General features: G+C 38.0%; 2 long non-coding RNA genes across 6 annotated transcripts in view; one reads left to right on the plus strand and one right to left on the minus strand.

Moving 5' to 3' along the window:
* The window catches only part of LOC146402867 (uncharacterized), a 156,906-nt gene that overhangs the window by 44,747 nt on the left and 87,885 nt on the right, over window positions 1-24,274 (plus strand). For 2 of the 4 annotated variants that reach the window (XR_014808008.1, XR_014808009.1), the window contains exon 2: window positions 6,183-6,342. This is a non-coding gene — a long non-coding RNA (uncharacterized LOC146402867). Of the gene's footprint in view, window positions 1-6,182; window positions 6,343-24,274 lie in introns of those variants that run through there. The other 2 variants (XR_014808007.1, XR_014808010.1) reach the window with 2 other exon arrangements.
* The window catches only part of LOC106509878 (uncharacterized), a 131,986-nt gene that overhangs the window by 44,745 nt on the left and 62,967 nt on the right, over window positions 1-24,274 (minus strand). The window lies entirely within an intron of this gene.

Raw genomic sequence — 24,274 nt, forward strand, 5'->3', positions numbered from 1 at the left:
TTCAGTGCCCTGAGAGAGCTCCTGTCCTAAGTAGGTAACATTGAGGTTACACTGGGAGACAATATAGCTTCCTTCAGCCAGTGCCTTTAGGAGAATGAGGGAGTCTTTACGAGCACCCTGTTCAAGCTGGTTATGGAGTGCAAGGTCTTCAGCATACTGAACGAGAGTGGAGCCTTGGCTAAAGACTATAGAATCTCAGGTGGCTTTAAGGATTTGGGAAAATACTGAGGGAGACCCACACTATCCCTGAGGTAGGGGAGGCCATGTCAATTGTCTTCCTTTAAATGTAAATGGAGAACAAAATCTTGAGTCAGAATGCAATGGAACCAAAAAGAAAGCTGAGCAGACATCAATTACTGTAAACCAGGCAATGTCAGCAGGAACTGAGGTGAGAATGGGAGATGGATTAGGAACTTTTGGATGGTGAGAAATTACAAGGAATTTGTGGCTCTTAGCTCTTATATAAATAGATCTAATTTCCATCTAAATCAAATTTCCCTTCTTTCTTTACTAGTAAGAATGGGGCGTTATAGGGTGAGGAAGTAAAAATAAGAACACCCTCCCATTAAAAAAAGTCTATTGTAAGTTCAATTCCTCACTTTTCATCTCCTGAGAGGGGCTACTGGGTTACCTGTGGGAAAGGTTTGTTCCTTTTCCTGGCTCTGCACTCAGTAGCAATCCAGTTTCATTTGCATGTGAGGCCCAGAGACTCTTTGGGACAACTTTTAAGGCTGCATCCTCTTAAGAGGATTTAAATTGAGATGTGATTTCCTTAGGGAAAATAGGAAGCTTGAGGTTTAGTCTGAGGGCAGAGGGAAAAAAAACCTGCCTTCCATCCTTATTACATTGTGTAGTGTCATTAAAGTTACATAACAAACCTCTACCTAAAAGATTCACTGGTAAGGAAATTAGAAAAGCATGATAGGAGTTGAGAGCCTAAGGATATCAGGGTGGCCTGAGATGTGGACAATGGAATAGTTTGCCCAGAGATTCTGACGACTCAAATAGAATCAAAGGTGACAGGTAGTATTAAATCCTCTGAGCAGATGGTAGAGAGACCCACACCACTGCCAATTAAGAAGCCCAGTTTCCAATCCTCTATTTTAAGTTTAATAGTGGGTTCTGGAGTGTGACTGAGGACTGGCTGACCCTTGTCAATTGATGGAGTATTGTCCCAGAGGAGGGAAGAAATAAGTCTTCTGAGGGTGCTGGGGCTTAAAAAGGTTATTTGAGCTTTTCTCTTTTAAGTAAAGGATAATTTCATTCTGATATCCTAGCTTTTCACAATGTCTGCAAACATCTGGAGCCAAACAGGGAAGGCTATGTAGTTGATGAAAAAAATGAGTGGACTTTGAGTTACCCTTAGAGTCATCATTTTTGTTTTTGTAAAGACTCGATATGCACATCAAATCTATTACTTTTAATATCTTTTTTTGTCTTGTTTTCCTGCACGCTATTTTCAAAGAACTATATAGTTTCTTCCATAGTGATGGTTAGAGACTGACCTGCCCAGCCAATGACAATATTTGGGGTTTATCTCTCTATATCAGAGAGAAGATTTACAACCAAGGCATAAATGAAAAGATTTCTAGGTTTTAGGCCTCAAGGTTTACTGCAGTGTACCTTTGCAAAGTCTGCATAAAGTGTTCCACCCAAGTTTTAGGATGTTCCTCTTCCTCTGAGGACATAATTCAACCTTAGACCAATTTACCTTAGAGGGAAAGGCCTCAATTATCCCCACATCAGGCCCTGAATGATGGCGCAGCTGGGCCATTTCCAGTTATTTGCAGGAGGACCTGGGAGATTCTGGTGACCTGTTTTCTCTGGGGGAGGCTGGAGGGACAATTTCCCCATGAGGCCATCTGGCCTGTCTGATAACTACAGTATAATCAAGGGTGGGAAGAATATCCTTTAAGAGCCAGTCCAAGTCCTGAGAGTGGGATTGTGAAAGGCCACTTATCTAACTCTTTTCTAAATTTGATAGACGTTCAGGAAAGTGGCAGCAAAAAGGCTTTGGAACTTAAGCGATCTGATGCTGTCAGGGAACCTGAATTCTGTGCTGGGGGGCAGTGGCAGCATGCCTCTTCAGGGGGCACCGCATAGGAAGATGTAAAGCTGACTGAAGTTGGTTACGGAGCCCAGGGAAGTAAGAGGAGTTGTAAAGTACGGCAAAACGATCCCGGCTCTGAGTTCCTGGAGCCTGTGCCAGATTTATTTACACACATAACCTGTATGTTCCAGGCCTGAAGATCAGGCCAGAGTGCTTTCTGCAAATCTTGCAGAGAAAGGTAAGTTAAAGCAGGCAGCTGGGTGTTTAAGGGATTGGGGAGGGGAAAAGTTGAAGTTTGGGGATGAAGTTGAAAGAATATGCTGAAGAGATGGGGCCAGATTTTTGAGGAGGAGGGGTCCACAGATCCAGTAGATCTTCTGGAAGGACAAGGAGGGGAAAGGGTGGTAAAAGGAGTATAGGTGGGTAGATAAGGAAATTTTACAGTGGATTTTAACTTTTGTTTAAGTCTGTTTCTGTTCTTTAATGTTTTTAAGGGAGTCGCTAAGGTTAGCTATTACAATCCTTTGTGTCCTCTTTTACATTTGATCTTCCCATAGAAACTGGCAGAATATTTGTTTAGGATGAGAGTTCTCTAAATTTTTTTTGAATAAAGAAGTTTTTCCAATTCAAAGGATCTGTCATCTGGTCATTGCCAAATAGGATCTTTAAGCACATATTCATTTCATAGCAACTCAATCCAACAAATCTTTTAACGGAAAGATGAAATGGTAACTTTCCAGGCATGGACACAAGATGCACCCCCAAAGCAAGTTTAGAAGATGCAGTGCACATGACTCCGAAAAGTCCACTCCTAGAGTTAGCCTAAGAAAGAGAAGACCTTCATTGTCATAGGCAGTAAGAACAGTGTTTGTGGACATCGTGACTCCAGTCTCCCACAAGAATTTGCAGTTTCTCCAGTCACAGACCTACTAGCTTGTGACGCAGGGTAGGCAATATTAGCCTAGGGCTTTCCCAGTGCTAGAGAAATGTGAGAATGTGAAATGTGAAAATGAAGGTTGAGACAACAAAGGCCCCTTATGGACTGGAGTTCTTTAAGACAAACTCCTCTGAAAGCAGTCATGGTTGCACAGAGAGAACGCTACAAGTCATTCTTGTCTTGGGTTCCCAGCCTGTGGTGGGCTGGTCACCCGAGGCAAGCCCAACAACCTATGACCCCCGATTGGCAGAGACCACAGGGAATATTCTCACTGGTCACAAAGCCAAGGTCTCAGGACATAAAATAAGATGAAAAGAGACTCTAATCCAGTTGTTGTTGTTATTGTTGCTTTCATGTGTGACCCACAGCAAAGTTTGTCTAAACAGATGCCGATCTAGTGAGAACTGTAAATTAATCAGGCTGGAAGGCCAGCTTGAACAACACACGTATCAGACCTATGCCTCTGTTTTACTCTATGAATCGTGTCTTTATGACAAGTGACACAGAAACAGAGACAAAGGACAACAGTGACTATCTCTGGGAGGTAGGGGATCAACAGAAAAGAGTACTCAAAACAGAAAAATATTAGTTTGACATGAAATGGGAGCCTTATAAGGAAATGAAGATCCAAAGAAGTGGTAAAACTTCAGTGCTTATATACTGAGTTAAACAAAGAGTGTTAATTGTGGAAACACAATTAAAATGAAGAGACCAAGGGAAGATAAGAGTTATTCTAACAAAGTCTGTTAGGACAGAATTCTCCTGGCCTTGACTCTCATTTCTCGTGATATGAACTTTTTTTCGTCTCAGCACAGAGAGGGAAGCTCTTACATAGGAGTTTTAACTTTTGCTTTCAGAAAAGAAAAAGGAAATCAAATACTTCTTATACCCATGATTTTAACTCAAGATAATCAATATGCAAAGGTGGTATATTTTGGGGTCACATGTCCCAAAATCTTTTCACTTTTCTCCCTGTGTATGTATGGTGATACTTTCCTAAGCTTTTTTTTTTTTTTCATGTAATTTTTTAAATCAGAAATTTTAAAGTAATATATTGCAGCAACTCTGGATTCTTCTCCCCTCCAGGGGTAGTTGTTGCTGATTTTTTTGTTTCTCTAATGACTTGCCTAGATTAACTATGTAGAGTTTGTCTTCCCAGCAGTGTGCTGCCACTGATGTTTTTGCTCAAGATTTTTTTTTTAATGTATTTTTGTTTTATTTTTAAGCCTGACTCTCTAACAGTCAGCATAATTTAATGGTCAGCCAGTGACTGATTAGAGGCTATACATAAGCATCTTGAACCAGTAAGGTTTCTACCCTTGGCCAATAGTGCTGCGTGTGTTTGGGGAATGTCATGAAATTTCAGGCAGTTTACAGTCTGCTCCAGCATATTCTTTCTGCATACTCAAGGCTTCACATCCGTCAGGAACAAGCAGATATCCAGGGACCCTATCTGATCTTCCTCTTAGGGGTACATATCCTTGTGCATGTATACATTTGCTTCCAAATCACCAGGGCTAGGTGGACACTTACAAAGCCTACTATCACTCTCTCAATCTCTGGATTTCCCTTTTACTTTTCTATCTGGTCCGTCAGTTTCTTGATTCCCCAAGCAGCATTGTGACCTCAGGAAGACTTCTTAAATTATTTGCTATTATTCCTGGGTTTTCAAGCTATCATTTTTACAACGCCCTTTTTGTATCTATGCTTCACGCCAGAGCAAGCCACCCCCTCCCCGCCACCACAGTAAAAAGGCTGACATTCCTCACAGCTTGCCCTGCCCTAATAGAATTACCAAACAGCTGAGCTGGGGTAAGGAATAGCAGAAGCCTCAGGATAAAATTCCACAGACTCACTATTCTTATAGAGGCTTAGTTTTTCTTGAATAAATACTTCTCAGTTAGATAGATGCCTTTAGTTAATTTCCAAAATCCTGAAGTCGCTGTTTTTAACAGCTTTATCTGGTTTTACATTTGCTTTTTGGGAGAAAATTTGCCTACCTCCACACTCGACCTTTCCAGAAGTCCCATCTCACATTCAGAATTTTAGCTTTGGGCTAGAGGTCATTGTAATGTTTCTTCATGACAGGTGAAAAAGGAAGATACATACAAGACTTATGAACAAACATGAATGAGGAGTTATATATTTTTTAATAAAAAGATTCAATATCAAAAACATTGTATTATAAATCCAATGAACTTCCAAACAAAATATGAGTGGGATCCTGATGGAACACGATTTGACATTGTAGATATTGGCACAGAAATAAGCCAATGGTAGAGGTTAGAAAGATTACAAACAGATTGTGTAGGCAGAATTTTAGGAATGACTCCCAGTGACCCTTTTCCTTCTGTAGTACTCTACCCTTTGAGGTAGTGTATGACAAATGTCCTTCCAATGCTTTTGTTACATTATTTGAAAAAATGAATATTATCTAGGTAGGCCTGGTCTAATCAAATGAGCCCTTTAAAAGTAAAAAATTTTGGAATTCCCATTGTGGCTCAATGGTAACGAACCTGACTAGTATCGATAAGGACTTGGGTTCAATCCCTGGTCTTGCTCAGTGAGCTAAGGATCCAGCATTGGCGTGAGCTGTGGTGTAGGGTAAAGACACAGCTTGGATCTCTCATTGCTGTGGCTATGGCATAGGGCTGGCAACTACAGCTCCAATACAACCCCAGCCTGGGAACTTCCATGTGCTTTGAGTGCAGCCCTAAAAAGACCAAAAAAAAAAAGTAAAAATTTTCTTTGGTTGGTAAAAGAAGAGAAACTCAGAGTTTGGAAGGTTAAGAAGAAATTTCACATGGAATTGCTGGCTTTGATGGTGGAGGGGGCACAGGCCAAGGGATGTCTGTGGCCTCAAGCTGCTGAAGAGTAGCCCCCAGGCTAACAGTCAAGGAAATGGAGACTTCACTCTTATAGCCTCAGGAAACTGAGTTCTACCAGCAAACTGCATGAGTTTGAAAGCAGATTGTTCTCCACAACCTCCAGATTATAAGAGCCCAGTACAGCCACACCTAGATTTCAACTTTGAGTCCAGCTGAGCCTGCCTGGACTCCTGACCTACAGAACTATAAGATAAAAAATGGGTGTTTTTTTTTTTTTTTTTAACCTGAAAATTTTGTGTTTATTTGTTATGCAGCAATAGACAACTAATACATGGTCCTATATTTATATGTCTTTGATTCATGACAGGGCTGGCTTTGCAGATTCTTGGTGAATGGAGGATCTATCCAATGAGTAATTCTGGGACAAATGGTCATACATATAGACCACAAAAAAGGTTGGATCTCTACCTCAAAATATGGCAAGCAGATAGAAAAAATACATTTTAGAAGGACTTCATGAACCTGAGGTAAGGAGTTCATTCCTCAAATACAAAAAAGGATTGAAAATTCAAGCATGCAAAAAATTTTAAATTCTGCTTATCAAAGGCCAACACGAAACAAAGAAAAAGGAAGGAAAGGACAAGAAGTCTGAAAAGCAGGAGTATATTGTGTCTTAAGAGTCCCAAGAGAAGCATGTTTGAAGAAAGAAAGGTGCCATCTGTGTTGAATTCTACTGGGGGTGGGGAGGGGGTCTTCAAGGAAGACAGAAAATTGTGCACTAGATTCAAAGACACAAAGAACACTGATGACCAGACATGAGCATCTCAGTACAGCAGGAGGAAACCCAAGCTAGTGCATAGACAGCTGTGTCTCGTGTTCACCACCCTTCCGTAAAATGCCTGTACCTTTCTAGATGCCTAAAATGCCCTATCACCTGACGCATATTCACAGCTCTCCTAAAATACCGGAACATGATACTGACAAGTTTCTATGTGGCTTTTATTCTATAAGAGAGTAGGTAGAATTATGACCTGTTTCATGATTTACTTAGCCGACTTCAAGTGCTTTTGACAAATCTATCATTTTTCTGACATTTCTTCCTCTCTAGAAAGATGAGAAAGAGAGACACAATAACAAAATTGTGGCAGTCTCTACAGTTAAAATAGGTCCTAGTTGTTTCTAGTCAGGCCAAACTTTTGGAGGTTCAAGGGATGGAAATTTGAGGTGCATTTTGCAGTGCTAAAATCTTACATGTATATATAATCTTACGTATATATATATATATATATATATAATCTTACATTATATATATTACATATATAAAAAACCTGTAGTTTTATATATATTTATATATATATTTGCAGTGCTAAAATATTACATGTATATATAATCTTACATATATATTTTATATATATATATATATATATATATATCCCGAAATTAATCTCCTCTCCTCTTCCTTTCATTATCTCTTGCAAGGTTGACTTAATTGGTCATTTTGACACTACTAATTCAATAAAAAAAGTCAAAGTAAGGAGGTGCAGGAGGACCAGGCCTGTGCTCCCTAAGGACTGGTTGTATCTCAACTCATGGAATCTTGAAAATATTCCCCTTCCTCAAAATTATTCTCTTAAAAACAACAAAAATATCTCCTAAACTATAGAAGCTCTGGATGTGCAAAAGGATTTCAAGATTTCACTAACGAAGATTGTAATTAAAATATTTCAGTGGGTTTTTAATTTTCTTTCTGGGCTACGCTATTTCCTAGTCCTCTGGAGGAGCTGCTATTGTTCAATCCTGACAGAATTCTCTGTTAGAAATTATAGCCTGCTGCCTTTCAGCATCTTCATTAAAATGCAATGCTGCCAGATATATCTGCATGCATATGAATGAAGCATCTATAGAATAATTAAGTCATGAATAACACATTGCTGAGCATGGCTTTTCCTGAATAGGAAAAGAATGTCATTTATGAACCCAGAAATTTTATATTATATGAAAAAATAATTGGCAATAACAAGTATTATTTGAAGACACACTAATTTAAATTATGATTGCCCTGTTATAGACTCTATTTTTAATAAAATGGCATTTACATTAGAAAAATGGATGTGAATTTATGTGCCATTTTTCTTTATTTTCCTTAAAAGGCCACCTGAAAGCATTTTGGCAATGGGGATTGCATAATTTGAGAATATTGAGCTCTTTTACAAACAAAAGGTCATTAGCATCACAGCAACTTCACAGGCCTGGATTCAAACTAATAGCGACTTATCAATGGAAAAACATAGATACTGTTCACAAGCAGTACTTAAGCTTTTTCAAGGAACACCATGAAAGCAAAAGCTGAGTTCCTCTGAATCCACCCCTCTGCCATGCAGTGTGATTTGAATCAAGAAGGAGTTCTTTTCCAAAAGCCCCAGTTTAGCAATGACCACATTCTAGAGTTAAATTGTGCTGCAGTTTCAACACCATTTAATGTTTAGCTCTGGGCTCTCCTGATAAGTGAGAAGGCATGAGAAAGACTGGAGCAGGAAAAAGGACACAAGACTTAAAATGAAAAGAAAAAGGTAACATCTCTCTCTCCCTTCTTGACCTCCCTCAGGTCCCTTGGTCAGCTCTCTTTCTTGGTCATAGCTCTTTGTGATTCATTTCACATGTGATCTTCTTTTTCTTTTTCAAAAGACAACACAGCCAATAAAGGTTCCCTGAGGAAGGGTCAAAGTCAAAAGTCAACAGAGCAGATAAGCCTGCCACTAGTCAGTCCCCATGGCAGTCAAAGGACCTGTTTCAAATCTGGGGGTCTCATTTCATCCTTTCCATTTTCCCTTGCAGGTGCCCCAGTCCACTCTCCTCCCTTTGTACCTGGGTCACTGCAGCTTCCCTTTTTGTGCCCCTGCCCACAATCTCTCATTCCCCCACAATGCCCTACCCTGCCTTTCTTTCCTCCACAATCCATATAAGTACAAACCATCTCTGATTAAGTCATTTCTCTGATAAAAATTCCACGGTGGTTTTTCATGGCACTCAGGATCAATTCCAAACCACTTATTATGATTCAAACACCCTGCAAGACCTGACCCCAGACTACCTCTCCAGCTCCTCCTGCAAAGCCTCACATGGTCCCCTCTCTCCAGTCTAAATGAATTACTCACCGCTTTTTGAGTTCATCTTTTCCATGTCCTCAGACAGTTTTCCTAATTGACATCCATTCTTCCTTAAACGTTCATCTCAAAGGAGTGGTAGACCTGCAAGCATCCCCCGACTATCCCCACTCCCACTGGTTTTGATGTCCCCCGTGGCACCTGAGTATCACTTTTATACCTCAAGGAAAACACTTTATTACTCTGCATTACAATTGTTGACTTGCTTGTCTATTTTTCACACTAGAGTATAGTCTCCTTAACCGCAAAAAAAAAATGTTTCTTTGGACTTTGTGTTCCTCCAAACTGTCCCAGTGTGCAAATGAAAGAAGGAACTACATATAGCATAAGGCAGAACGAGGTCGGTGCTGTAATCTTCTGTATTAGACAGCAATAAGTAAAAGCAGAGGTTCTTGGACATGAGAATGCTTGGGTTTATACTCTGACAGTACTATTTACTGAGTGATGATCAATTATCTTATTCTTCTGAGCCTCGGTTTTCTAATCTATGAAGTAGATATATACACTTGTTTTTCCAGTTATTTTGAAGGCTGGTCTGCCTTCTTGAAAAATCCTACTCCCCACTTGGCCTGGTGAAGCTGAATGATTTTTCTCAGTGTTTCAGTTTAGATAGAAAAAATGAGGTCTGTTTTTATATGCTGTTTTGATTTCGAGGTTTAATTAGTGTTGTTTCTGGGGAATTCATTGCTTTAATTAATGATGTGCCCTGAATCTCTTAAGTGAAGAATGCCATTAAAAACATGAATATGTAATAAGTACAACTTTCTTTATCCCAGCTGAGGAGGGTGGCTGTTACTTGGCTATCACCTCTCAATATAAGTCCAAGAACCTCAGGTACTAAAAGCAACTAGGCTACAAGGTTTTATTTTCATGTATGAGTTTTTAAGCTCAAGTGTTCTTTTGTTTTATTTAAAGGCTAGGTCTGTTAACATGGAAACCAGAGAGAAAGAAAGATCAGCTCGCTTTGGTGCCCATTCAGACCACCTTCTCTTAACTGTTTATAAATCAATAAGCTAAGTTCTAAGTCAGGGTTTCTCATCTCAGCACATTTTGGGCCAGATAATTCTTTGTGTGGGAGGCATTCTGTGTACTACAGGATGCTTAGCAGTATCCTTGGCTTCTACCCACTAGGTGCTATTAGCATGTCCCTTTTGTGACAATCAAAAATGTCTCCAAAAGGACTGAAGAATATACAATGAAGAAAAGACAGTCTCTTCAGCAAGCAGCATTGGGAAAGCTGTACAGCCACATGTAAATAAGTGAATTTAGAACACTCCTTCACACCCTACGCAAAACTCAAAATGGCTTAGACTTGAATATAAGACATGACACCATAAAACTCTTAGAAGAGAACACAGGCAAAACATTCTCTGACATTAATCATAGCAATATTTTCTTAGGTCAGTCTCCCAAGGCAATAGCAATAAAAGCAAAAATAAACAAATGGTGCCTGATCAAACTTACAAGCTTTTGCACAGCAAAAGAAACCATCACATCAATAAATAAATAAATAAAGTACTTAGGAATTAGCCTGAACAAGAAGGTGAAAGACTTATATGCTGAGAACTATAAAACATCAGTTTCTTCAGTAAAGAAACTGAAGATGATTTAAAGACATGGAAAGACATCCCTTGCTCTTGGATTGGAAGAATTAATACTGTTTAAATGGCCATACTACCCAAAGCAATCTATAGATTTAATGCAATCCCTATCAAATTACCTATGGCATTTTTCCACAGAACTAGAATAAATAATCTTAAAATTTATATGGATCCATAAAAGACCAAGAATTGCCAAAATAATACTGAGGAAAAAAGAACAAAGCTAGAGGTATAACCCACCCAGACTTCAAACTATACTACAAAGCTACAGTACTTAAAATAGCATGGTATTGGCACGAATACAGACATATGGATCAATGGAACAGAATAGAGATCCCAGAAATAAACCCACACACTAACAGTCAATTAATCTTTGATAAAGGAGACAAGAATATACACTGGGAAAAGACAGTCTCTTCAGCACATGGTGCTGAGAAAGGTGGACAGCCACATTGATATAATCAATGAAGTTAGAACATTGCCTTACACCATACACAAAAATAAACTCAAAATGGCTTAAAGACTTAAATATAAGGCAAGATACCATAAAACTCCTATAAAAGAACATAGGCAAAATATTCTCTGACATAAATTGTAGAAATATTTTCTTAGGTCGGTCTACCAAAGCAATAAAAATAAAAGCAAAAATAAATTGGACCTAATCAAGTTTACAAATTTTTGTACAGTAAAGGAAACCATAAACAAAACAAAAGAGAATCTACACACTGGAAGAAAATATTTGCAAATGATTACACTGATTAGGATTTAATTTCCAAAATATAAAAACAACACATACAGATCAATAACAAAAAAAAACAAACAACTTGGGAATTACCATTGTAGCTCAGCAGGATAAGAACCTGACATAGTCTCCTTAAGGATGCAGGTTCAATCCCTGGTCTCGCTCAGAGGGTTAAGGATCCAACATTGCCACAAACTGTGGCATAGGTTGCAAATGTGGTTCAGATCTGGCATTGCTGTGGCTATGGCATAGGCCTCAGCTGTAGCTCCTATTTGAGCCCTAGCCTGGAAACTTCCATATACTACAGGTACAGCCATTAAAAAAAAAAGGGCAGAAGATATAAATAGACATGTCTTGTAAGAAGTCATACATATGGCTAATAGGCACAGGAAAGGATGTTTAGCATCACTAATTATCAGAGAAATGCAAATCAAAACTCAGTGGGGTATCACTCCACACCAGTCAGAATGGTCATCATCAAAAAGTCTACAGATAATAAATGCTGGAGAGGATGTGGAGAAAAAGGAACCTTCCTATACAGTTGGTAGAAATGTATATTGGTGCAGCCACTATGCAAAGTAGTGTGGAGGTTCCTTAAAACACTGAAAATAGAGTTATTATATGATCCAGCAATCCCACTCCTGGGCATATATCAAGAGAAATCTCTAATTTAAAAAGACACATGCACCCCATGTTCACTGCAGCACTATTTACAACAGCCAAGACATGAAAACAACCTACATGTCCATCAACAGATGAATGAATAAAGAAGATGTGGTGTTTGTGTGTGTATATATATATGGTTGAATACTACTTAACCATAGAAAAGAATGAAATAATACCATTTTCAGCAACATGGATGGCCTTAGAGATTATCATACTAAATTAAATAAGGCAGACAGAGAAAGACAAATACTATAAAGTGATATTATAATATCACTTTAGTTTATATAAAATATGATAAACTTATTTATAAAACAGAAATTGACTTACAGAAAACAAACTTAGAGTTACCAAAGGGGAAAGGGGGAAGAGGAGGGATGATATAGGAGTTAGGGATTAGCAGATACAAGCTACATACATAAAAACAGATAAACAACAAGGTCCTAACACAGGGAGCTATATTCAATATCCTGTAATAAGTCATACTGGAAAAGAAAATGAAAGACAATGTGTGTGTGTGTGTGTGTGTGTGTGTATAACTGAATCACTTTGATGTACACCGGAAACTAACACAACATTGTAAGTCAACTATACTTCAATAATAAAAATTATATATATATGGATATATATATATATATGGATATATATATATATATGTATATATATATATATATATATCTCCATGCATTTGCAAATGTACCCTGGAGGCAAAATTGCCCTAGGTTGAGAACCACAAGTCTAAATGAGTATTTACTTTGCAGGACAACAAAGGCAAGGCATATTAATCAGCAATAAAAATACATTCATTGAAGACTTAAAAAACACTGTGCTTGGCATTGTAGGAGACAAAAATGCTTAAGTATTATGTAATACTGGGAGAGTCCTTGGACCAGAAGTCCAGATCCACATCTGCTGCTTAGAAACCACATGTCCTTGAGCAATTTATTTAACCTTTCTGAGTTTCCTCATCTTGAAAGGAACAACTTTGATAACTGTAGGATGCAGAAATACATGTATTTGAAACGATGTATAGTCTTAGTCTTATCTAAATATCTCTAGGGGTGAACCCAAAGTCTTAGTTCTCTAATCCGATCTGCTAAATATTTTTATTAATGCCTTCCATGAATGAGGACATAATTGACACGCTGGTCAAATGTAAACACAACATGCACTTGGAATGGCCAAGTATACTGCATTGAACATAAATTAAATGGAGCTAAGGACAGAAACTCGGAGACGAATTAGGAGGCTACTGCAGTAAAACAGGAGAGACATTGCAGTGGCTTGAATGAGGTGTAATAGGAAGGGTAATAGATTAGACTTGGGATATCAGAGAAAGAGGAGAGCTGATACTGAGTCTAAGACTTTTAGTCTAATCAAACAGACAGATGGAAGGCCATGAACTAAAATGGGAAAGACTGAGGGAGCAGATTTTGTGTAGACAAGTTAAATTATATAAATATAACATGCGAAGAGAATAGCTGTGAGGGAGTAAATTGACTCATTCCACAAAATTTTTTGAAAAAAAATATGATGTAGAGTTAACAGCTATGATACCTTAGTGACTTAATAATGCCAATCTTAACTCATACTTCCTATGAGCCAGACACTATCAAGGACTTTGCAATCATTATCTCATTTAATCCTCAAATCAGTCCCATTTTACAGATGAACAAATCATAGTTTTTAAGTGATAAGCCATGTGAAGGTTGGTCTAGATTCAGACTGGCAAAACTGATAACTCTGGGTGAGGCAAGAGTAGCATTCCTGCTGTTTTACTATTGCTTCAACTAGCAAGCTATTCAAAAAAAAAATAATAATAATACACATAAGAGCAAATTAGGAAGGAGGTAATTCTCTCTAGTGATGACTTTATTTCTCAAGGAAGCATAATTAAAGTGGAAAAGTTTTAGCTGCTCATATGGTATGGAGACCCTCCAGACTGGAAGACTCTGTAATACCATACTTGCCCTTTATTTCTTTTTAGCCTGGAAGAGAACCACCTCATTTAGAAGCTCCAGATTCATAATTTCTCATTGAGACACTGTTACCAAATCTAATTATTTCCATATTTTGGCTCTTGCTTGGCTAATGTGCCAACTTAATTCTTCAGTGTAGCTGGTCTGGCCATGACCTGCCATACACAGTAGTGAGCTAATAACATTTGAACCCAGGCAATCTGACTCCTGAGTCTTGTATTAGTAACTGCCCCACACAGTCCACACATATCTTCAATATGGGACTAAAAATCCAATGGGAAAGATGTAGTGAGAAAATTTATATCTCAGATAGAGCATGAACTATGTGACTGATGAAGCAACTTCAAATGGTTGGTTGGTGAATTATAATAAAACGTAGGAAAGAACTGGATAAGTGTTGTTCTTGTTATGTATTTCTGCAGAACAGAAATCTAAATTGTAACTATATCTTCTACCACTGGAATGTCCTACATTCTACACTTCTCAACTGCCCTGTCTCTAAGTAAACCATGGTTTCTTTTCCCAGAATACCTTTCCTTATCCTCTTTTCACCTGGATAACAACTACTTCAAGACATAAGTGAGACACTACATTTTCTGTAAAGTCCTTCAGCACCCCATTACTCTATCCAGTCATCTTTTATCTCTCCTTTCTCTCTCTTTCCAGAGACAGCCTCTTGGACCTGCCTCTTGCACCTTGCAACAGTGCTTATCTGATTGTCATATTTATATATATTTACTTACAGGTTTCCTCCAACAATAAAGCTCCTTTCCTTGAATTGCTGATAATTTTTTTCTAAACTCTTTTCCAAGATGCTGATACAAAATTCAGTTGATGATTATTTTGCATTTCATTTGTCTAAGTAGATTTCTCCCTAGCACATGCAGGATAAATTGGAAAGTGAGATGGTGAGTGGAGGGTACATACTGGAGGTCCTTGCAGTAGTCTTAAGTGTAAGGTGTAGTGGGTGACAATGGAAAAAAGAGGATTAAAGGAAAAATGCAAAAGATGTGGAGAAAGAAGGATGAGAGACAAACATATGAGAATAGATAAAAAGAGTCTTCTTAAATAAATTGACATTTCTGAAAATATGGCTGTATAAACGCTAAGAGAAACTCCTTCTAGAACAGCATACCAGAAAATTCTAGGAAAGATTTTTCTTAATGTGACAAAATTTTGAATGTATAACTAGTGGAAAGGAATAGAATTATTCAGAGGTCAACAACACACAAAAAGTTAAGTTAGTGCCAGACTCAAACTTTTCCTTGGAGGCACTTACTGATTTTTGATGGCCTAAAATCCAAATTTTAATGAGCCACTGGCAGGAAACAGGAGACTCAGCATAAAGTCAGGACCACCAAGACAATTTTCTCAGTGAGTGAACTAGAAACAACCTCTCCCTAAAAGAGAGTCATGGAGATACCATCTCTCTCAGCCTTAACCCTCTCAGCCTTACCTTTGTGTGAAAAGAAAATAGAAAAATAAATGTCTCCAATGAAATCCTCACATACATCTGCATTCTCATAGTTTGAGAGCCAAAAGTCTCACTGCTCATGTATTTAAAACCCTAAACCAAAGATAATTATAGTGACTCTTAATTGATAGTGTTCCCAGAAACCTGGCAGAAAAATCTCCTCTGCTCTAAAGAAATTAATTTGGGGCACAGACTCGAAGAAAATTCTCAGAAATGAAGTTCTAATATATGTAAGTTCGCAATCAAAATTATCAAACCGAGAAGGAAGCAAATCATGAAGAGTGAAAGCTGGCATCCAAAAAGCAGATTAAGACAATAAGGAATAGTTACTGAAATAATTAGACCCAAAATATTAAATTTGTTTAATGTGTTTCAAAAAATAAAAAGGAGTATTAAAACATTGAAAAGGCACAAGAGACTATTAGAATTGGCCAAGTAGATATAAAAGAGAAGCAAATAAACATCCTAGAAATGGAAAAAATAACAATAAAAAAGAAACAGTTATAGACTCAGCTGTTGAGAGATTTAGTGAACTGGAAAGTAGAGATTTTTTTAAAAATTTACATAACACTGTCCAAGAGAGACAAAAGGAAAATATGAAGTAGAAGATAAGACACATGAAAGAGACAGTGAGAAGTCTTGCTATTCTCAATCAATAGGTAAAGAAAACTCTGAAGGAAATATGAGCCTCAGCAACTGCAAATTCAAGTAGACTTCAAAAGCTGTCCCCTGCTAGGTAGATTATTAATATTAAAAGAGCATGGATTTGCTAAGTCCCAAAGCTGAGAGGAAAGCCTGCCAACTTGAGGCAAATATAGATGAAATGGAAAATCACACCATCCTCCCCATTCAAACTGATAGTGACACACATTAATATAATCCCAAAAGAAGGAGGGAGCTGGGTCTTAAAGGCCACATTCCTGAGAATGAACTTGTAATGGGAATATGGGACAGGGAGAGGTAGATTCTCAGTGGATTTAGGATGTGGCATTGCCACAAGCTGCAGCATAGGTCATAGATGCAGCTCAGATCCAGTGTTGCTAAGGCCATGGAATAAGCCCCAACTGCAGCTCTGATTTGACCCCTGGCCTGGGAACTTACATATGCTGCAGGTGCATTCTAAAAAAAAATAAAAAATAAAAAATAAAAAAACCAACAAGATTTTTCTTTAAAGGACCAAATAGGAAGTATTTGAGACTTGAGGACCATATGGCTGGTATCATGACTACTAAACTCCATAGACAAAAGCAGCCATAGACAATACATAATGGAATGAGTATGGCCGTGTTCCAGTAAACTTTACTTATAAAAGCGGGCAGTAGGCTCTAGTTTGCTAACCCCTGCTGTAAAAGTTTGCTTATCTAGAAGTACAAATACCGGCAGCATTCAATAAATGGAACTGTTCTAAAATAATTTTTAATGATCACTGATTTTTAAACTCACATCATTATGATAACTGAGGGGGGAAAAATGTGCTTTAGCATTTGGGCATAGTGATGTATAAAGGGCTGGGAAATGCAACCTGATGAGTCACAGTGGCCCAATTCAAACGATACACCCATGGTGGGATATCATAGCTGAGTAGTTAAGGCAATGACAGGCTGCTAAATGATGTACACATGGTGATACAGACCATAACAGAATGAAAGAGACTCTTTCAGAGGGCACTATGTGTAGCAAAAGCTTCATTATTTTCACACAGTTAAAAGGTATTTACTTTTGAGCTAGAGATACTCTAGTATGCAGGCTGAGGAGAAATTCGGAAAAGAAGCACAGCATTAAAAAGCAGATAACACTGAAGGAAGTTTACCACAGTGCCTTCTTTGGATTCTGTCCCAGCTATCATAAAAGTCCATGCATGTCATTTTATAACACCTCTAGCTACAAATAAATAAAGATTTCCCAGTTTAACCAGAATTTTATGATTTTTTTAATTATAAAAACAATTTAGTGCTTTCCTTAGCCATTTTGAACAAAATGAATATGCTTTACAAAGTCTCATGTTTTCTCTGGGAAAATAAAGAAATATGCATTATAAGATTTTTACATAATAAAATTGTTTTCTATTTTCATCTAAATTTTAGTCAATGAAAAATAATAGTCAATATTACTGATTGTTTAATATGTTCAGGCACCATTCTAAACACTCCACATGTATTATCTTATTTATAATAGTTATAGTTCCTCATAACTCATAAGGTTGGCATTATAACTGATTTGCAAGACATGTTTAACCTGTGATAGCCACTTAAGATACTCATTGTACTTAGCTTTCCTGCTCTCCTCTTACCCACTTCAAAATGCCTTAGATAAAGTTCAGTGAAACTATCACATGCATCACCCCCCAAAAGAAATCTAAGCAAACTAAAATGGTTCATTTTCCCAGATCTTGTCCCTTTGCTAGGGGAAGAAAGATAAAAATGAGCTGAAGAATAGGAAGAGTTATTTTGTGGTCAGATGCAAGTTCCTGGGTGCCTGAGTTGTTACATAAACCCTCACTCCCTCATTCCTTGTTGGGGAGGGGGGTGCTCCATGAGACAGATAGCTATGTTACAGTGAGACTACAGGAAGAGGAGACTGGCACCTTGCTTGCTAATTGCTTATTTGCTGAGCCTCAGGGCTTGCTACCAGAACTTGAGGAAAAGAATTTTGAAAGAATGGATGGGTACTGGCAAAGTCAAGTAGAAAAGAGCAAAGCTCAGGCCCCACTGATACTCCCCAGCACACAAACACCATGTTTTCTGAAAGGTGTACACAATTGGATCACAGCCACACTCGTAGATCTCAAGATTCAGAAGACAGGGACATCAAAAGATAAATAGGAATGGAAGGAAAGAGATTTTCCCCACTGTCACGTTCATCACAGTTGTAGGCAAGATGGCTATCAGAGGGAAGATGTAGCCAAATACTTCACAGAAACCATAGATACCTAGACAGCTGCTCACAGAGAAGTCCACTAGCCATCATCAAATCCTTGTAGTCAGGAAAGGATCTGCTCCCCCAAAGTTTTTACTTCTATTCTTCCAGATATGGTAAAAGGAGAGAGTATAGCTCAGGAACAGAGCATCAACTGCAGATATGGCAAAAAGAGGAAAACACTCCAACCACCTCCTTCCACAAGAATTCTTCCAACTGAACATGTGTGTTATTTCAGATCTTTCAGGTGCCAAGATAGAAATAGATATACAAATAATTACTTGGAGGGAACAATTTTGAAGAATAAAGAAGAGCAGGAATGGATGAGAAAAACCTTGAGTCCATCCCACTCATCTGACCCTTGTGAAAGGAGAGTAGAGAGAAGGACTGGGTAGCAGAGGTCCCCCACTGCAGTGCAGATCTCAAAGAATATTTAACAGGGCTATTGGGGCATTCTAGAGCAAAGTTTGCCCATGAGAGGAGCAGGAATGGCCCAGCTCTAGTATACCTGCCATGTTCAGTTATTGCATTACAGCAACCCAGGGGGCATGTAACCTCCTTGTTATGGATACTTCAGAGGATCTCAGAGTTAGAGCATCCAGAGGCTGTCAGCTACCTACTCTCTTTGCATCTCGTTCTCACTTCAAGAGAAATGTGGACAACACACTCCATTAGCTCCCTCAAGATCCATTAAGTCTATTCTGGGATGGTGATGTGGGCTTCACACTTGGACATTAAAGTGAAATTATAAAGATTTTGCTCCATGCCAGAGTTGATAAGATCAGTCACAACCTCTTCCCATTCAGTGGGTTATAAAAAAGAACTAGGATGTTGAGTCTATCTTCCCTATATCTATCCTTTTTTACATTCACCTCCTCCTCCCATCTCACTGCCTCCTCTCATCACTCAACTACAAGTCTGTCCTATCAATACCCACTCTGGGATCAGGACCACCTTCAGACAAATGTCAGTGTGGGTAATAGCTAAGTATAGTTTGGTCGCTGCTTTTAATAGTTGACAAAAGGATATGTGAATTTTTTTGACTGGTGTCTGTGTTAGCATCTCACTCTTGTTAAAAGAATAAAATATGGTCAAGAAAGAGGAATCACCCCTAATTTAGAATAAATCTCAAATCAAGCACATAGTGGTATGAAAGGCTAAAATAGTACATTGAACTTAATCAAACAAGTCAGGGGATGTTTATTTGAGAAAATGACTCAGAGTTAAGACCTGAAAAGGGGAGGGAAGAACATTCCAGCTGGAAGAATCAACATGTACAGTAGCCCTTAGTGACTGGGATAGGGGTTTAAGATGAGACTAGACCAGATGTGTAAGATCCAAATCTTCTCACATGAATTTTCATTACCCTAAGAGTGACAGTAGGGTTTCAATCAGAGGATTAGGATGGGAAGAGGACGATACGTTCAGATATGTACTTTGGAAAAAATCCCTCTGGATGAAGAATGAACAGATTGAAGAATGCATGAGGAGATATTAAAGAGATATTCAGGAGTTTTGTTTTTGTTTTAATAGCCCAGGTGACAGATTTTGGCAAAATATCCAAAAATCACTCGTAGATTGGATATGGGGCTTGAGAAAGAAAGGTGTCGAGATGACTCCTGGGTTTCTAGCTAGGACACTGGGTAAATGATAATGACACTCACTAAAGTAATGAGTACCAAAATAGAACCAGGTTGAAGGACAAGGCTGTGAATTCAGAATTAAACATTTTACCAATTAGGAATCTTAGTCACAAGTAATTAAAAAGCCCAGCTCAATCTAGCTTAAATAAAGAAGAGAAGATTACTGCTTCACCTAATTGTAAAATCTATTAGAGAGGCTGGCTTAACCAGTGGCCTCATTTAGAAATCAGATGATATCATCAGGATTCATCTCTTAATTCTACTTCCTCCCAATTGGCTATATTCTCCAATTTTGCATGGTAGATCCTAGACAACTTCAGGCTTATACCATCACAAGACTAATTCAGTGTAAGAGGAAATTTTCTTCCCAAAAAGTTAAATAAAACTTCAAAATTAAATCTCTTTAGCCTTTATGGTCTTGATCTGGGCATATGCCCAACCTTGAACCCATTACTATTGCTTAGGGTGATTAAATATGTTAATTAGATCCTGTAGCCTGAGGCTTAAGTCATCTTCAAGGAGTTCATGACTGAAAATGGAGGAGAATTACATATCCCAAAACAAAATCAGGTACCATTGTCACAAAAAGCATAAAGGGGACACGGGGGAGTGAAAACAAAATATAATTATATCTCGTAGGTGAACATGATTTCTGAGATTAATAAAAGGCAGGATGTGGTAGACATTTGAGAAAATCAAAGTTGAACTGATAAAGAAGGGGTACTTAAAATCAGCTCTGAGCAGTGGCAGGAGTCAAGACTATGGGGCTTTTGGTAATAACTGGCTCGATTCAAGAACATAGACCACATGAGACAAAAGCAACATAAGGTACATCCAAGAAAGTGTATTTTGGTGAAGATTCTCTAGAAGGTCTATCAGATGTCTTGCTGTAAAATAATCAGAATTGATTTTTTTTCTATTTATATACAATGCACATTGTATGATATTCAATCAGTCTTCCTTTTTCCATTATATAAGTACTCCTTCAGGTATCAGTAGAAATATGTAGACTCTGGCACTTAGAATGGCCAAAAGCAGGATGGCAGCCCTCTTTAATTCCTGTTGTATCAGCCAGACCTATTTCTGCCTGAGAATACAAAACAGTACACAAAAAACCTTTGGGGGCTGCCTTGGTAAGATTGAATATGAAAAATAGTTTCCACTAGAGGGTGCTAAGTCTCAAAATAAATACAAAAACCAAGTACTTTAGATGTTCCCACACTTTCCAGTATTCATTGAGCAACTAATAACTGCATTGACCTGAACTTAGCAAAAGAGCAAACCTGAGGCAAAGCTTATGTGCTACTACTTTACTATGGAATGAAATCCTAGGTAGCAAGACTGAGGGAAAAGAAAAAGGAGGCAGGGAAACAGTGAGAGTCAACCCAAGAAGTTTTATTACTGAGCAGGTCACTTCCTACTATTAAACACAACTGACTCCTAGCTCTTACAGTACCTTCCTCCAAGAGGCCATATAAAAAGCTGCTTAATAGAATAGAACATCCACACTGGCCAAATCTTCTATTGTCAGAGTTGGTTAATGGAGTATTAATTCCCTCTTTACGTCCGAGTTGCATGTCTTCAGAGTCTCATGCCAGTGTCTACGGAACAGAAGGTGAGGGGTATGCAGAGAAGACAGAGGGAAAAGTAATGTCAGGTTGTTTGGAACAGAAGGTGAGGGGTATGCAGAGAAGACAGAGGGAAAAGTAATGTCAGGTTGTTCTGAGGAATTGGTCCCAGTGCATGCACAGCTGGCTGTTTAGTGCCTGAGGCTGAAACAAGTGGTTAAAGGCCTCAGAGACAGGAAAGAAGCACCCAAAGGGTATCTGATATGATGAACAATTGCTCAAAATAAACAATGCATAACTGAAAGGGGAAAAAATAACTTGCCAAAGATATAATGCCATGCACACAACAGTTGGAGGATGTTTTTCCTTTTCTCACTAAACATTAATTATCACTTCCCATTTAAGAAGACAAGTAGATGTGGGTTTCTTTCTTTTCTTTTCTTTTTTTTTTTTTTTTTTTTTTGTCTTTTTGTCTTTTTAGGGCCACACCTGCGGTATATGGAGGTTCCCAGGCTAGGGGGTCGAATTGGAGCTGTAGCTGCAGCCTCCACTACAGCCACAGTTCCTAGTAGGATTCGTTTCCGCTGAGCCATGACAGGAACTCCTAGATGTGGGTTTTTTAGGTATTTCTTGGTTGAAAATAATTTCCATTAGGCTTCCTAGTCATCTAAGAAATTAGCTTTGTTGTTTATCTTTGTATTTATTTTGCTTACCTTTGCCAAATGAATTCTACATTATAACTGAATAAGCAGTGCCATTTGTTTTTAAGAATGAGAAATTTAAAATTATTTTTTCAAGTGTATAATTTTCCTGTGGCATCAGAAACAGATGGACTAGAAAGGGAAGACATTTAAGCTGCTTTTAAACAACTACTGTACAACACTACAAGCTTGTTTTCTGTTTGTCTGCTTAGTAAATCAAGCAAATGTTTTTAGACGGCTTTGTCTAATTGCCATAATAATTTACATCCGTTTGCCCCACCTGCTACATAATATTATGTTTTAGATCCTCATCTGCTATTCTTAAGGTTCCTATAAAACATGCAGTTTTTACATTGACCTTTGTATTTGGAAATAATTTAAAACAAAAAGTTGAAAAATAAAAATGGTACAAATGAATGCTCATATATTCCTTATCCAGTTCTATCCATTTTTTAAAGCATTTTACTCTATTATATGTGACTCTCCATCATAGCCCTTTACCCCTAAGTACTGCAATAGGTATTTCTTAAAAATAGGGATAATCTCAAATAATCAATTACATAATCTGCTGTCCATATTCCAATGTTATCATCAATCTACTACTGTCCTTTATAGCATTTTGTCCACCAGTACAGGATCAAGTCTAGGGTCAGTACCGTATTTAGCTGTCATATCTCTTCAGCCTCCTTTCATCTGGAGTAGCTCCATAGTCTGCTTGTTTTTTTAAAAACATTAACATTTTTGAAGAATACCTACCACCTTTATTTTTTAAAAACAGAAAATTTCTCATTTTATGATTGTTTGATGTTTCCCTGTGATTAAATTCTTTCTCAGCCACCAAATGCATAGGTGATGTTGTGTCCTTCTCAGGGTATCACATTTGGAGCCCCATGACTTGGGTCTGTCCCTTGTTGGAGATATTAGTTTTAATCACCTGGTCAAGGTGTTACCTGACTTCCCCACTATCTATTATTCTTTTTATTCCTCCTTGCAACTAATAAGCAATCTGTCAGAAGATACTAAAAGACCAAACAGATATCTTGCTCCAAAGCAGAATTTCCTTCTAGATTTAGCATGTACTGATGATGCTTGGCTAATCCAATCTTCACTATGATGGCTGCAAATTTTACGGGGTTTTTTTCAGTCAAGAACAATCAGTCCTTGGCATTCTACTGTAAGCAAGAGCCTCCTTCTCCCCTATTTATCTATCACCAGTGTGGACTCATGAATTACTATGCTTTTCAATGGTTGAGATTTCATTATTGAACATAATTATTCTGCTGCTTAGATTGTCCCAGATTTGGCCAGTGGGAGCCCTTCAAAGCCAGCTCCCATGTCCTTGTGACATCTTTTCCCCCCCAGCATTTCTTACTATCTAGTATAACATGATGTTCCAGGTTCATCTTGTATCTAGCCTGCTCTGATTTTGGAAATCAGTCATTTTTTTAAAGTGCCCTTCTTACTTTTAGTGGGGAATGGTATTAGAGATCAGGATCTGAGTAATACCTATGTTCACTCCTACTGTTGTGGGAGAGGGATCTTTGCATCTTGGCTCTTTCAACCAGTGATAGAAAATCTATGCATATACATGTATATGAATATTCATACATATATAAATATATAAAAATTAAAAGACATAGGCATATAAAGATGCACACATACACACACTTTTTTAAGAAATCAAGTGTTCACACTGATGCTTCCAATTCTAATTCATGCCTATGGAGTTTTTCCTTTCTTTCCAATATTCCGTATTTGTATGGCCTCACTCCATAGGAAGAATCCTGGTTCCCGACAAATGTACTCATTTGTTCAGTCCTATAATACATCTAAAATAGTTTCATAATTTGTTTGCTACAATAAACAAAATTACTAAAAAACTTAAGGACTTACTTCCAATTCTCACCTCCCCTATTCCACCACCCCAACACACACCCTACCCTGGCCACGACTGAGGATGTACACTCATATACTATGTTCATCAATTAACTTGAAGTCTTTCTTACTC

The sequence above is a fragment of the Sus scrofa genome, chromosome 6 (assembly GCF_054392235.1).
Source record: "Sus scrofa isolate SSC_HxYL_T2T_F1_AM1 chromosome 6, Sscrofa_HxYL_maternal_Yorkshire_Landrace_v2.0, whole genome shotgun sequence".
Classification (NCBI taxonomy): Eukaryota; Metazoa; Chordata; class Mammalia; order Artiodactyla; family Suidae; genus Sus; species Sus scrofa.